This window comes from Pipistrellus hanaki, assembly GCF_964339955.1.
Source record: "Pipistrellus hanaki genome assembly, chromosome: 7".
NCBI classification, from domain to species: domain Eukaryota; kingdom Metazoa; phylum Chordata; class Mammalia; order Chiroptera; family Vespertilionidae; genus Pipistrellus; species Pipistrellus hanaki.
In genome coordinates, this window is record NC_140509.1 from 22,694,291 (window position 1) to 22,711,258 (window position 16,968).

A 16,968-nucleotide genomic window follows, 5' to 3' on the forward strand; every position below is an offset into this window, starting at 1 on the left:
TATTTATATAGCAACTGCTGCAAATATTAATTCTAAGCCTGCATTAAGGAGATTTTCACCAAACATTGCTTACTTCTCTCAGAAACATGTGTGGCAAAGGCAAGTGTAATGAGGAAAAAATATAAAAACGTGAACACACATAACTTTCGGTAAGGTCTACAAATACCTCATAATTAGAATCTATAAGAACATCTGTCCCATCCAGCCCCTGCAAGTTCCACTACTCAACACCCTCCCAATCCAGCCAGCATTCTCTCAATGTTTCTCCCCAAACACAAAAGCTTATACTCAGTTCAATGCCACACCTTGGCATGCCCCATCCATCCAGGCTGTCCTTCCCTGTCACCGTCACCTTCTACAATCCTATTCATCCCTGCAAGCAGAGAGCGAGCCCACCTCATCAGTGGGGTCTGTTTTCTCTCCCTGTTCCCTGAACTCCTTATGCTCCTTGGCCTGTACTAGTCAAGTTGGCACTTAGAACTTCTTTGCCCTATTAATTCACTGTTTAATGTGCATGTACATCTTGTTTCTCCCAACTAGTCAACACCAAGATGGAAAGAACCATGTATTAATACACATTTGTATTTGATTCTTCTGCTGAGATAAAAGAGTGGCATATGCTTGGTAGACATTCAATAAATATCTGCAGGTAAATTGGTAAATGGGTTGGTTAGTTATTAATTTGAATTATAAATAGCCAAATAAGCACTAGTTTGTATCTTCATAAACATGCATGTCCACACACAAAACACTCTCTCCTACCTTAGACTTCTCCTCCTAATCTATAAGACATACATGACACTCTAAAGCAGCAGTCACCAACCTTTCAGACCTCACGGACTACCGGTTGGTGACCACTGCTCTAAACCACAAGAGTACCTCGCTTTATCTATATGAGATGAGAAAAGACTTCTAAAATACTCCTTAAATTAGGAGGCAAAATATGGCCAAAAGCCAATTGGGAAACTTTCACCTAAAAAATAAAACATTAGTGTCTGGACAGTGTTGCTCAGTGGTTGAACATCAACCCATGAACCAAGAAGTCACCAACTTGATTCCCAATCAGGGCACATCCCTGAGTTGAGGACTCAATCCCCAGGAGGCGGGTGCAGAAGGCAGCCGATCCATGAATATTTCTCTCCCATCGATGTTTCTGTCTTTCTATCCTTCTCCCTTCTTCTGTCTTTAAAAACCAATAAAAACGTATTTTTTTTAAATTTTCTTTTACAAAAAATCAATAAAGCATTAGCCCTGGCTGGTGTTGCTCAGTGGTTAGAGTGTTGGCCTGTGCAACAAAGGGTCACGGTTCAATTCCTGGTCAAGGACAAGTACCTGGGTTGCAGGTTCAATCCTCACCCACATGTGGGAAGCAACCAATTGATGTTTCTCTCTCACATTGATGTTTCTCTCTCTCTCTCTCTCTGTCTTTCTCTCTTCCCCTCCTTCCTCCTTCCCTTCCACTCTCTAAAAATTAAGGTGAGGGGGCAATATCCTCAGCTGAGGATTAACAAAGAAAACAAAAATCATTAAAAGAATGCAGAAACAAATATGGAAACAGTAAAGCCTTCAAAAAGAGTGGCACCCAGTCCCAAAGTCACTGAGTTAGAACCCATTTATCAGCTTCTAAGAGAAGGCTCTCTGCCCACAGGCACGCTGCTTCCACAGAAAGGCAGGAGGGCTCCCAGGCGGAGTGGGACAAATGAAATGTAAGTTATTCTCACTACTACTTGGAAGGCTGTTTACATGAGAAAGTCTTTGAAATTCTACCATTCATCTTAGGAAGGTAAACAGCAATTTGTACTCCTATTTTTATCTGATGAGAATGCAGACTTCCAAAGAAACCTAGTCACAGCTTTATAACTCTTTGAAGTGGTCATTACCCTGAACTATAGCTAGCATTATCTACTACTTGTTTCCCAGGAAAGTCTTTTGTGTTTTGCATGCCACCAATTCCATCGCTGAAAAGTGGCCCAGCGTGTAAAGTCCACTGTCACCAATAAAAGAATGAAATGACCAACCTCTAGGTTTTCATTTTTTATTCACATAGAAGCTTTTTCCCCCTACACACAGACCCTTTTGAAACATCTGCCAACTTTAGGATCACTAAACAGACGTGTATAACAGTCTAGACAAAAACAAATACCTTAAGCTCAAAAAATTGTTTTGCTTCCATAAAGCTCACGCATTTGGGAAAAACGGAAACCAGCCTTTCTGCATTTGCCAAGGCCCCAACAAGAAAGAGCATGTTGTCCCGCGAACCCTGCCATTAGCACTGCGTAATCCCCGGCAGAATGAATCAAGGCACTGAAGAATCGAGTTTTTGAGAAAGAGAATAAAACATACAACTCCCTCCTGAATGACACAGTCATTTCAGCACAAAAGCAGCTGTAGAATACGTGAGTTTGGATCAGTCACCTCTTGATCATGACATTTGACTCTGTAATGGAACAAAAACTGAACCGGCTTTCCCCCATTAAAAAATTAAGCAAAAAAAGAAAGGGGATAAAATGTTAAAACCACTATGAAGAAGTAAGTGCCTGGGCATTTTCAAAAGCCTATCCCTCCCCCCATCCTCCTCGGAGGGCTGCCTTTCTGCTTTGCCTCTCTTCGCCTGCAGCTGCCAGAAGAGGCGCATGTTGTGGCCTGTCTCCCTTCCTTCTTTCCTCATAGCCCCGCTGGGATAACACGAAGAAGACGGGTTTCATCGCACTGTGAGATCTCCTTTTGGTGTAGCATTAATAGGAAATCTCATTCCCATTTCAGGTTTGACTAACCAAAGACTACACTGTACTGTCAGCATGGAGAAGGCAGCAACCCTGCTCCCGAATGATAGTTTAAGCGGCTGAACATGAACTATTTTGATTTCCTTAATTTCTGGAAACCTTTCAAAATCATGTAATTTAACCCCCCTGCTGCCTAAAATAATATATACTAGTTGGTTTTTTTGGTTTGGTTTTGTTTTGATTTTTATGGAAAAGAGGCAATTCTAACTCTTACTTTTGTTATTATTTTGTAATAATGAAATCTTTTCTGAATGACTCAATCATCATGGATTGGCATTTTTAAAAACATATATTTATATGCCAACTTTTTTAAAAAATGTTTATAAATAGCTTACAAAAAAGGAAACTATAAGAAAATAACATAAATTTTAAATTTGAATAATAAAACCAAGATAGATCGTAAGATGAATGGAACAGAATAACAGATCTCAGTGGGGTTTGGTGGGGGAGGGGAAAGGGAAGGGACAGAAAGAGATTAACCAAAGAGCACATACTATGCATAATCAATGGACAGAGACCTAGGATCCAGAAGGCCTGGGGTGGGGCAGGGTTGGGTGGAGGGGAAGAAATGGAGAAAATGAGAGACATCTGTAATACTGTCAGCAATAAAATAATAATAGTAATAAAATAAATTTTAAAATAAAAAATAAAATGAGGCCTAAAATAACAAAACACTTATATGCATGGTTAGTGCCCTTAATTTGTTCCAAAAAAATATAGGGGAAAAAAGGTTACCAAAAAATGGCTGTTGCAATGTAAAATAATTTTGGATAAAAGTAATGCTTATCTTTCATACAACACATCTTTAAAAAGTGTTCTTCTCAACAAAGTAGATGTATACACACACACACACACATATATACTTATATATGTATGTATCCATATGTGTACATGCATGTGGATACGTGTATATGTAACATTAAGATATCCACACTGACAGATAACCAAACTAGTGGAACATTAAAATTGCTTAAGAGGCCGAAACCGGTTTGGCTCAGTGGTAGAGCGTAGGTCTGCGGACTGAAAGGTCCCAGGTTAGATTCCGGTCAAGGGAATGTACCTTGGTTGCGGGCACATCCCCGGTAGCGGGGGTGCAAGAGGCCACTGGTCAATGTTTCTCTCTCATCGACGTTTCTAGCTCTCTATCTCTCTCCCTTTCTTTCTGTAAAAAATCAATAAAATATATATATATTTTTTAAATTGCTTAAGAACTTATTTTTGGTACAGAAATTTCAAAGTAACTTTCTGTCCTCAAGCATTCATGAATATATCAGCTCACATGAGAATGGGATACGATTCTGTGGGAAAATGCAACTATCCTATATAATAAAGAGCTAATATGCTAATGGTCATCACACCATCAAGCCTTAACGACCGATCAGCAGGAGGCTGTGTGCGCGGCAGGCGTGCATGGGTGGGTGGGGACTAGACACTGCATCCTTCTGGACAAAGCCACAGCTGCTGCCAGAGGGTCAGGCAAGTCATGGATGGCGGCTGCTGATGCCCAGGGCCGGTGCAAGGACCAGGCAAGCCACCAATGGCGGCTGCTGCTGCCCAGGGCCAGCTCGAGGTCCAGGCAAGCCGCAGGTGGCAACTGACACTGCCCAGGGCCCAAGACTCAGACAAACTATGGTGGCTGTGAGGGCCAAGGCTCAGGCAGCTGCACGGCTGGCAGTGGCAGCAGCAAAGGCCTTCCCATGATCGCCAGATCACCTCCCACAGAGGGAAGCCAGAAGCAGCAGCAGCGTAGGGGGTAGTGGGAGTGGTGCCTTCCCCTGATCGGCCACAGGGAGTGGCCTAAGCTATCAGTAGGACATCCCCTGAGGGCTCCAGGACTGTCAGAGGGGGCAGGCTGGGCTAAGAGACCCCCCTCCCCGTGCATAAATTTTCGTGCACCAGGCCTCTAGTATTTAAAAATACATGCATATTTGAATGTTGCTGAGAGTAGATCCTAAAAGGTCTTAGCACAAGAAAAAAAAAAATTTGTAGCTATGTGTGATGACAGATATTAACTAGACTTATTGTGGTGGCCAGTTTGCAATCTATTAAAATATAGAATCATTATATTGTACACCTGAAACTTATATAATATTACTCTAGTATATGTAATCATGTTATCAACTTCAGTTTTTTTAAATCCACAATACTACCAGATACTTGTTACAAGACAAACACAAAGCAGAAATAATCACAAACGTGCCTACTGTCTTATGTCCTCACCATGAAACAGCGATCCTTTTCACTCTTTTCCAGTGTTGATTTTTATTGTTTAAATCTAGAGGCAAAGAGCACGCTTAGGGTTGGGGTGGAGGCCATTTCACATTAGCCCAACTCTGGAATACACTGTTCATGATGAAGTCTGGACACCGCTTCTCAAATCAAAAGCACTTTAACTCTGTGGTTTGAGGTATCGGACCCTCTGGAAGGACAGTGGCCACCCATTCTCTTCCTCAATTAAACAAAGGACAACAGAAAGCAGAACGATGGTGGCTAGGGGCTGGGGAAGGGGGAAATGGGCAGTTATTGTTTAATGGATATACTGTCCCAGTTTTGCAGGATGAAAGGAGTTCTGGAGATGGGTGGTGGTGAAGGTTGCACACCAATGTGAATGTACTTAAAGCCACTTTACTGGACACAAAAATGGGAAGTGTTAGGATGATAAGTTTTACATTATGTGTATTTTACCACATTTTTTTTTTTAAATGTAAGACAGTTTTTACCTCTTTGAGAGTAAAGGCTATATGGACATGGAAAAAGTAAAAGGATGTGACTCAGGTGTCCGCTGATTTAGTCTTAACTTGCTCTCTGTTTAACTTAGAACGCTAATCCAGAAATTTGTGTCTCGATTACCTTCCACACAAAAAATGAAAATCAGGAATTCCAAGTATCATTTAGAATTCCAATTACCCCCAGGGAGCAACTGGAAACGTGCTGGGGTAGAGGAGGGCATCTATGGCTGCTGCTGCCATGAGATTTGAAGAACCTAACTGATTTGCCCAAGGTCTCCAGGGAGGATTCATGTGAAAGTACTTGGGAAATGAAGTATAAGCAGCAATGTGGGCAGGTTATAAAAAGCCATCTGTTGGCATATAAACAATGTAAAGGAAATACAGTCAGAGAAGGCAAAACTTGGTGCTTTGATTGCCAATTACAAATAACTCTCCCCAGTCCACACACTAGCAAGTTGATTCATTTTCGTAACATGTAACAAGCATGTACCACGTGCCCGGCTCTGCTGCGCTTAGAACACAGGCACTTTGTATACCGAGAGCTCAACACGCCAAAGAAAGCTTGGGAGCAAACCAGGAGAAAACCCAGCAGAGAGACACGGGTAGAGGGCACAGGCGCGCATGTGTTCTGCACCTGGAGGGAGCGTGAGCATAAGGAGGCCAGTTCAGGGGTGAGAAGCAGCAGCAAGGGGGCAGATGAGAGATAAGGCGGAGGGGGGGGGGGGGGGCCGTGACAGGAGCCAAGATGATGCAGAATCTCTTGAACTTCTGCAGAGATTTTGAATATTTTTTTATGAGAACTATAGAAAACCATTAAAATGCATCAAGGGCCCTCGCTGGCATGGCCCAGTGAATAGAGCATTGGCCTGCAGACCAAAGGATCCCAAGTTCGATTCCAGTCAAGACACATACGTTGGTTGCAGGCTCCTCCTCAGCCAGGGCCCTAGTTGGGGTGCATGCAGGAGGCAACCAAAATCAATTGATGTGTTTCTCTCACATCGATGCTTCTCTCTGTCTTTCCCTCTCTCTTCCACTCACTCTGAAAATAATTAGAAAAATATTTTCGGGTGAGGATTAATAACAATTAAATAAAATGCATCAAGGAAGGTTGTAAGAGGTAAAATTATCAGATCTGAGGTCCGATGGAGAAGCAATTTAAAGTGGTGAAAGCATTCCCACAGAATCCAGGCCGGGGACCATGGTGACTTGCAAAAGAATGTGGTAGCAGAAGACTGGGACACATTAAGAAGATCAAATCCACAGAAGGGAGTATTATAACTCTGGTTATAACAACAGGAGGTATAGGCATGGGTGACAGTCAACACAGAGAGAAAGTTGAACGGGCAACCTAGCAAAACTCTACCCGAGCCTCATGGGAAAGAGATGGTCTGCAGAGAGAACTGAGCAGGAGCAGGCCACAAAACAGGAGGAAAAAACAAGGAATGTTGTTCTATACAGCTTTACAAATAAGAGTATTTTAAGAAGAAAATCAAATACTGAGAAGAAAGATGAGGTCTGAAAATGGTCCACAGGATTTAGCCACAGGGAAGTCACTCCAGAAGTCACAAGCTTAAAAGTGTTTCTGGTGGGTTATGGGGCCAGAAACCAGGTTAGCATAGGTTGAGGAGTAAGTACGGAGCAAAGAAATAAAAATTGAGTATATAGACAACTCTGGCTTTAAGGAAAGGAGTAATATAAGGCAGTTACTGTTTGTTGTTTTATTAACGAAGAGGTTCCAAATGAGATTAAAGTCCAACAGAAAGATCTGTTTACAGAGAAACATCTGATATAATGAGAAAGAAGGTTTGGGGAGCGGTGGTTGAGATGGGATCCAGAACATGGGAGTTGGGGGACAGGTCTTGGATAGGTGGAGAGAGGCCTGCTCTATTAACAGGGGCCAGGATGGATGCAAATGAAGGGAGTTTTGTCCCTTGGTAGCAAAAATACATACTTTACATCAAGCATGTCAAACTCACAGCCCACAGACCACACACCTCCTTTATCTGGCCTGTGTTAGCCTTTGAGGTTGACATGCTTGCTTTACATGGATGGGTTCAGTGTCTCTGAGGGAATTGAGATTATCAGTTAACAATGATTATCCATTAACAATGAGAGATCATCAGTCATCAAAAGTGAGGTGAGGTTGACAAAAGGGTGAATTAAGACGGATAGAAAAAGACTGCTTGGTCAGAACCACTTGAGACTGGTAACCAGGAAGTTATAGTGACACCCATCTCCCCTCAAGTCTAACGTTCTCCGGGGTGCTTCCCTGCGTGGGAACATGCACACACAAAGCAGACAGCGGGGCTCACACAGGGCCAGGCTTTCCCGGAAATGAGTATGCTCTCGGCAGCTTGCATGGAATGGCAAAGGATCCCGGGGAAGTTACACACTAACACACAAAGCACTCCCTTTATAGAGATCAGTCTTAGAACACCCTCTGAATTCCAGAACACAACTCACCAACTCACATACAGATACATGAAGCCATATATGCTACTTTAACATCTGCCCTTCAATAAATCACATGATTAAAATATTCATTAAATTTGCCTCACTTGCGCTATGATGGCAGAGTGGTTGCCATAACAAATTCCTGAAGATGACTGTTTGAATTCAATCATGTTTGGGCTTAGCGTATTCTGACTGTTCTTATTGGTGCAAAAAGCATCTCACCTCCCCACCCCACCCATGGGGGAAAAAGGACTTGTAATATAGTCCTCCCTTCTCTCCCCACTCCCTCCCCGAAATAAATATGAACATGCAGGAGACCCACCCACAGTTGTGTAACTGGGCGTAGGCATTCCTTTATGCTCATATTTGGGCACAGGTTGTTGAAAGAAACACGGCCAAGAACTCCAAGGTGGCCACAAGCTATGAAGGTGATTTTCCTTTTCCTCAAAACTAGATGCTTGAGTTTATTTCAAATATTCTTCCAATTATTTTTTTCTGCAAACTCTCTACTAACCACAGGGTGAAAGCAAAGAATGAGAAACTGTCATTTATAGCAAGCTTTATTAGTACTTCAAGATTGAAATCTCACAACTTCAGAAATTAAAAGATACTTAATAAACTATGACTCACTTTGCAAACAATCCACTCCATACTGGCCTCATAGACCTTAGTAAGTACAGAAAATAGCACTGATTTTGATAGTGTACAGATTCCTTCATTACACACTTCCTAAACCTCTGTCATTGTGATAGACACTCGCCTATTTTAGCCCAAGACAGCCCCTACTGCTGATATTCAGTTAAAATGATGAGATCACTCCCAATTTGCCAACTTAATTTGCCCTTTACCCCAGTAAACTCTTAATGCATACATGTTTAGACGAATAGCTTGCATATAATACTCAGAGAAACACAGGTCTACAATTTCAGCTCTAGAAAAAAGCAGAAGAAAAATCAAAGGGTAAATTAAAATTGCTAGAATGCAGTTAACAAATAAAGTAAGGAATTGTTTCTTTCTTAAAGGCATCAGGGAAGGGAGATAGTATAGAAGACATATATTTCAATAAGACTCTTTTGGCAGACAGTTCAGATATATGTCTTAAAATTGGCCCAGCACTTCTTCTTCTAGGACTTTATCCTACAGACACATTCTCACATCTGCACAAGACACATACAAAGTCCAATACAACTTTTTAAACCGGCAAACAACATAATGGCCATCAATAAGGTGCTATTAAATAAAGTGTGTTACATCCATATAACAGAATTAGAGGCCCGGTGCATGAAATTTGTGCATGGGGGGGCGAGGGCGGGGATGTCCCTTGGCCCAGCCTGCACCCTCTCCAATTTGGGACCCCTCGAGGGATGTCCCACTGCCTATTTAGGGCAGTAGGACATCCCTCTCACAATCCAGGACTGCTGGCTCCCAACTGCTCACCTTCCTGCGTTCCTGATTGCCCTAACCACTTCTGCCTGCCAGCCTGATCACTCCCTAACCACTGCCCTGCCCGCCTGATAGATGTCTAACTGCTCCCCTGCCAGCCTGTTTTCCCCCAACTTCCCTTCTCTGCTGGCCTGGTCACCCCTAAATGCCCTCCCCTGCTTGCCTGATCACCCACAACTGTCCTCCCTTGCAGGCCTGGTCCCTCCCAACTGCCTCCACTGCTGGCCATCTTGTGGTGGCCATCTTGTGTCCACTTGGGGGCAGGATCTTTGACAACATGGGGGCAGCTATCTTGATCTTGTGTGTTGGAGTGATGGTCAATCTGCATATTACTCTTTTATTAGATAGGATAGAGGCCTGGTGCATGGGTGGAAGCCAGCTGGTTTTCCCTGAAGGGTGTCCTGGATCAGGATGGGGATTCCCTTGGGGCATGGGGCAGCCTGAGCAAGGGGCCTGTGGTGGTTTTCAGGCTGGCCATGTCCCCTGGCGACTCAAGCGGAAGCCCTGGTATCTGGAATTTATTTATCTTCTACAATTGAAACTTTGTAGCCTGGAGCGGAGCCAAGCCTTCTGCTTACTCTGTCATGGAAGCCATTTTTATTGGGGTTTATTCACATTCTTGAAAGTTTGTAGCCTTGAGTGGAGGCCTAGGCCAGCCAAGGCAGGTGGAAAGTTTGGCTTCTTCTGTCGCTGGGGCTAACCCTCGCCTGCTCTCTCCAGTTCCGTGGCTGCCACCATTTTTCTTGGAATTTATTTTCTATAATTGAAACTTTGTATCCCTGAGTGGAGGCCTGGGCCAGCCAAGGTGTATGGAAAGCTTGGCTTCCTCCATTGCCAGGAAAACCCACGCCTCCCTCCTACTCTCTGTGGTGGCAGCCATCTTGGTTGGGGTTAATTTGTAAACTCACTCTGATTGGCTGGTGGCTGTAGCAGAGTGGTGGTTAATTTGCATTTACTCTTTTATTAGGTAGGATACTATGCAGTATTTAAAAGAATAAGGTAAATCTATTCTGATATGGAAAATGTGTAAAATAAATGAAGGGGGGAAGAATAATGTAAAACATATACAGTGCTTTCATTTATGTTTTAGAAAAGATTATACATGTTTTCAAGATTTGTGCTTATGTAAACTATACCTCAATAAAATTGACCCCCCCCCCAAAAAAAAAATAGGTATTTATATATGCATAGAAAATTTCTGGAAGAATATGGAAGAAATTTAACAGTAATTGCCTCAGGAATTTGAGGGGAAGGAGAATCACATTTCTGTATATACCCTTTTACTCTACTTGATTTGTTCATGTATTTTCAGTTGGTTGGTATTTTTTTTTTAATCACAGATATAAGAAAGAGTAGAACTGTGGAAACTGCAAACAAAATTGACCAGGCTTTCATGGTGAGAACAGCCAAGTGAGCCATCTTCCTATCATGGTAGGGTCACTTGTTCAGTTTTCTGACTCAAAAAAATATGTTGGCTATTCCTTACCTCATATCTATAAGGAACTACTTCATATAATAATAGAAGAATTGGTATTATAAAGAATTTATATATAAATTAATCTCGGCAAGAGGGCCAGAAACACAGAAAGAAGGTAATATAAGTAGATATCTCCACTACCTGCCAAATTGTATTTACAAATGTACAGATACACTAAAAACGGTCACCGGATGTGGCCACAAACTCATACACCTGAGTTGGATGCAGATGCACCACCAAGCAGCGCATGTGAGCTCTCTAAGGATTTAAAAATGTGATACTGCTTAGAAGTCAACCATTCATGCTCTCGGGGTTCAACAGTTTTGAGTTTATTTGGTAAGGTAAGTAAGCAATGTGATTTTGCCTCACAAACTGAAATACTGTGACTTCTTAGAAATGCATCATCTACAAGACTCTGTACTTAGCCCATGGCCACACAAACCAGAGCCCAACCTGTATGTGTACACACATACACACACACACACACACACACACCCTCTGGGTTCTGCAGCCTGAGGGCAGACCTGACTGAGGGATAAGAATCCTCTAGTCAACAAGAGTCCAACTTCCTATGGGAACATTTCATACCCTAAAGGGGCCTACTCCCGCTGTGAAAACAGTCCACTCCAGTTTAGCTTGCAAGGTGTGGCTGACTCCAAGCATGTGGCTGAATCACAGGCCTCCGGGTCAGACTATTAAACAAGGTTCTGACCACAGCCTTATAGTCTCACCTTCCCAGTTACAGCACCTTTAAACACTTAAAATAATGAAATATGATGGTCCTATTAAATTCTAATTCAAAAGGCAAACAATGAACAAAATAATTGCTACCTTCCCAACTACACACTCAGACAAGTGAAAACTCCCTAGCTGCCGAATTAGAAAATATCCAAATGGCATGTTCCTGAACACAACCTATTTCAAAAACGTGGAGTCTTCCTTGGGTAATATATTGAAAAACATGCTATGGAAAGAATGCCAGAGCTCTTAAGAGGAGAATTAATTAAATGAATGGGATAATTAAAAACAAGAATAGGACAAGCAGAAACTAGTAAACAGAAATAATCTCTCTTCAAAACACCCCCCCCCCTCACCCCCCTCGCATCCTCAGGCATTTTAGTCTTGACACACTTAGATCTTTCCATATCGCCACCTTAGGTTCACCGGGCCCTACTGCACACTTTGTACTACCCCTTCTGGCCTGTGGGCCACATTCATGTCCATGCCTGCTCAGGCAAACATGTTTTCACACTGAGAGATGCTGGGTGCTGCTGTGGCGGAACTTGGCTTTCATCAATGATACCCACTTTGAGAGACTGATAAAGTAAGACAAGTCAGGAGCTGAACGTCAAGCTTGAAGACAGAGCTTTACTTGTCTCAGAAAAGAAAAAAGAAAAAAGAAAAAAGAAAAAAGAAAAAAGAAAAAAAAAAAAGGTCCATTTGTCCTGATGCCAGAGCACAATTAAACACAAGAGCACAGAACTATCTGTTGAACCCTCTGCTTGTAATACCTACCTCTGAAGAATGTGAACTACAGTGGAATTTTATTTTCTCTCTCTCTCTCTCTCTCTCTCTAACCTTGGTAACTCATTAATCTAACTCATAAACCCTGTTTGCCCGAAAATAAGAGAGTGTCTTATATTAATTTTTGCTCCCAAAGATGCACTAGGTCTTATTTTCAGGGGATGTCTTATTTTTCCATGAAGAAGAATACGGTACACATTTATTGTTAAATGAAAATAAAGGAAATTTATTACCTGTATACGATACGGTAGTACGGAGGTTGTCAATACAAACCAGACAAACTGTGAATCCTACAGTATCAAGAATTTACTCATTTATTCAATGACAATCTTGTCATCGTCTTCTGGAACATCATCATAACAATCCAATTCCCTGAATTTCCTGGTGAATTTCTTGTGACTCAATTTCTTTCAGAATCAGTGGACCAAATCTCTCATGTTTAGCCTAGGGGGGACCTTATTTTTGGGGGGATACCTTATATTTCACTCAGAAGGAAACCTGTAAGTAGGTCTTATTTTCGGAGGATGTCTTATTTTCGGGGAAACACGGAAGTGTTTAGGGAATACTCCTAAACCCCTTGGCTATTGATTCTCAGTTAATTCTACTTCATCCTCTCTTGCTTTTAAGCTACTTATCAAATGCTTTTGTGACATCCTTTTGATATAAGCCCATCAAATCCAGTCTTCCTTGTTATTCTTCTGAATGAAAATCAAGGCCAGGGGCAATAGTGAGGCTTATTTACCTAAGATCTCTTACTAGTGTGGATTTTAGTGGGGGGGGGGGAAATTAACATGTTCCAACATTGTTGAAAAAAAATTTAAACTATACAAACAAGAGAAACTTGTTTGTACAGATATATGGTATTTTTATTATTTTAACCCCTTCTGTTGAAAACTAAACATAAAAAAAAATTCCTAGAAGAAATCAGGTACAGAATTTCCTAAGACAACTAATAGAACAACATAATGTACATATGAATGACCTTTTAATTTTATTTTTATTTTATAATTTTTTGTCTAAAGTTTTACTAATGTCTCCTTTTTCCCTAATTATCAATGACCTTTTTAAATAGAATCTACACAACCATCTCTTGTAATGTTTTCAACTAAACCATATTAGTTTATCACCTTGTAATCCAATCTCTTCATGCTCTTTAGGACAGTGTGACATACTAAAACTACAGAACCATTCAGTTGTGATTTTGCTCTTATGTACTATGTTAAGTGTTCCCTTGTAACAATTTTCCTTTTCTGTGAACTGCCTGATCCTATCCTTTTTACATTTCTTATTGGTTTCTTGGTCATTTTACTGATTTGCAAAAGCACTTTGTATTAGGATTTTACCTCTGATATAATTTGCAAAAATTTCTTCCAGTGAATAAATAAAAAAGGTAAGTGATATTAAGCATGTTATTTACCTTAGGAGCCTCTGATTAAATAACTTGATAATTTAATAAATGGATGACATGGAAATAGTGCCATCTATTTCACAGGCAGGACTGCGATCATTTTAAAAGATACCACATAAAAAAAATACAGCTCAGCTAGTCAGAAACTATTGATAGTATGTGGTCAATATTCTGCACATACTTCTGGGGTACCTACTATGTAACAGTTACTTTCTTTTTACCTTCATGAGTCATTTCTATTGCATAGCATCTATAAATTAGTTGCATCATATAAGTTTCTTCTCACTTTTATTTCACATAATTGTTCTTTCAAAAAACAGAAATATTACAAAGTTAATTTTTCTATGAAATGCTTTAGAATAACTATATTATAAAAGTACTACTCACTGGGATTGACATTCTTTCTACTTTGAAAAGTCATATTCTAGGTGAGAGCAATAAAAATATGCTAGAAAATCCAAATTAATGTATGTGATTAATAACTTTTGACAATATGTACATTAATATGAAATCTGAAAGATATTACTCTGTTTCCATTTCAGATCAATATTTCTAAATCTTTAGAACCTCTTAGACAGAAATCTTACTAAAACACTAATTATAAATAATACCATTTTGCTTTTAAATAACAAATGTTATCTATTTTTCTTCTAATCTCCAGAGAAATCTTTCATATTCTATCTAGGGCACACAGACTTGCTGTAGGAGGCATTAAACCCCTTTCTATCCAATGCAGCAATCATGAGGTTCTCTCCTGCTAAGCCCTCACTCCCTTTTAAGATCCTTCTCAACAAAGTATTCCATGTAGTTAGACTTGATGATTGAGTAGAAACAAAAGCCATGAACCGGAAGTCAAATAAAATTCATATTAATCATAAAACTTTTTATATAAAAACAATACCCAAAAAGTCCAATAAGTGGATAATGTTTCTATAGCAAATACATATATATCACAAAACTTATGGGAATAATTATCAATTAAAAGCAACTGTTAAATAATGCACTATTCTCTACATGTGAATATTATTATCTAATATCCAAATATCTACTTATAGTGATTTTTCAATTCTTTATAACTATATCTCTTTTGTCATAGAATAAATAAAGACATTCAATCATTCAACAGTGAAAACTGTGCAGTTCAACCACATCCACTTAATTCTTATACATGCCAGAAGAAAATTACGCAATTGTTTTTCAACTAAAAAGTAAGGCCCAAGGACTTTAATTAAAATACAGTTCTCCAGATAAAAAGTTTTTTGTAGTGAAAAAAAAAGCACAACCACAGAGTAACTAAACTAAACTTTAGCAACAAAAAACTCTTGTAAGCTGTTAGACCTGATATTCAGTGTTTTAATCAATAATTCTAAGAAAGGAAAACAAAACAAATTAGGAAATCAAAGTTAAACAATTTTCTAAAATGATCACACTGCCAAAATAAAAGTTCAAAATAAACAACAGTCATTTTTCTCCTTAAGCAATATAAGCTCTATACCATTAAACTTGCCTAGGAAACTTTAGGATCTTGGACATATACATTGACTTGCTTAGGAGAAAAATGCACAGTGTGCCTATACCAGTTTGTACTTGCAATCCTTCATAAGGATTGTAGAGACAATGCCTGGAGACCACTGTTTTTAAAAAGTCAATTATTTTAGGGTATTTAGCTTCTAAATGTGACACTTCTACCTCAAAGGCTTCAAAGAAGAGGACAGAGCACACCTTCAAAAATGCATCACGACATAAATCCTTTAAGTGTAGCAATCCAAATATTTTTATTCAAAAACCCAGATCTTATCATCCCAGGTATAGAATGTGCCCAGCTACGCAGGCCTCGAATGGCCTCACATTTTAAGTCACATGGGAAGTGCAGTGTGATAATCACGGTATCTGAAACCACTCAACCCTCTTGTCACTGTGACTCAAGGAGATTTGGCATCTGATTTGGGGCGAGTGTAGGCAAGTTGGGCCTGGCTTTTCCTTTTAATTCAGCAACCTCTACCTCCCTCGATTGAAATGCTGTTCCAGAAAGGAAGGAGACTATTGTAGTGTTTAAAGGGGGCTCTTGGGTGTGGATATATAGGAGATTCAGGTATTAAAATTTCCAACAGAAAAAAAGGGGAAAAAAGGAAAGGGAGTGAAAAAAGGAAGAAAGGGAAAAGGGAGGAGAGGCAGAGAATAGGACTTCAAGTCAAACAGACCAGGGTTAGAATCTTAGCTCTGTAACTTTTTAGCAGTGTGGCCTTGTTGAGTCCCTCATCTGTAAAAGTGGGAAAATAACAGTCCCTGTTAGAAGATTTGGATGAGATAACATATGGATAGCACTTATAGAATACCTAACCCATAGAAAGTTACCTAAACATTAACTGTTCTATGTAATTATTATTTTTATTGTAATCAAATGTTTATCAGTTTCATGAGACATAGCTTTGGCTTATTCTACTTAGGAAGATATTCAGTTCTTCAACAACAGGATATAACCTTGAAAAACTAAGAAAAATAACTGAGACAAGAAATATGTAGTTTTGAATCAATAGTTTTCTAGGGATTTAACGTCATATAAGGTAACTAAAGACCCAGTGCATGACATTCATGCACTGGGGGTAGGGGTGTCACTTTAGCCCAGCCTGCACCCTCTCACAGTCCGGGACCTCTCTGGAGATGTCCAAGCAGGCCTAAGCCGGCAGGCAGACATCCCCTAGGGGTCCTCAGCACTGCCATGGAGACTGGAGAGGCTCCAGCCACCACCACTGCGCTTGCCAGCCATGAACCAGCTTCTGCATTGAGCATCTTGCCCCTGGTGGTCACTGCCTGTCATAGCGACCTGTTGTTCCACCAGTCAATCAATTTGCATATTAGGGTTTTATTATATAAAGTAAGCATGGACTCAAGAGCCAGACAGCCTGGGTCTGAAACCCAAGTTTCTGGCTGTGTGGTTTTAACAAGGATTTACTCTGTATCTCACTTTCTTTCTGTTAACTGGGGGTTACAACATTCCCTTAGGGCTATGGTGAGGATTAAATGAATTAATACATATAAACTGCTTTTGATAGAGCCTGGGACTTAGTAAGTGCTAGGTAAATGTTAACTTGGACTTAGTTGTTACTAATTCTCACCAAAAACATGTTTACCACCCCAAAATTGGCCACT

The 16,968-nt window shown here is 40.4% G+C and overlaps 1 protein-coding gene across 9 annotated transcripts in view; it reads right to left on the reverse strand.

Moving 5' to 3' along the window:
* Nucleotides 1-16,968, reverse strand: part of DST (dystonin) — a 414,275-nt gene that overhangs the window by 179,309 nt on the left and 217,998 nt on the right. The gene's annotated exons all lie outside the window — the stretch shown is intronic.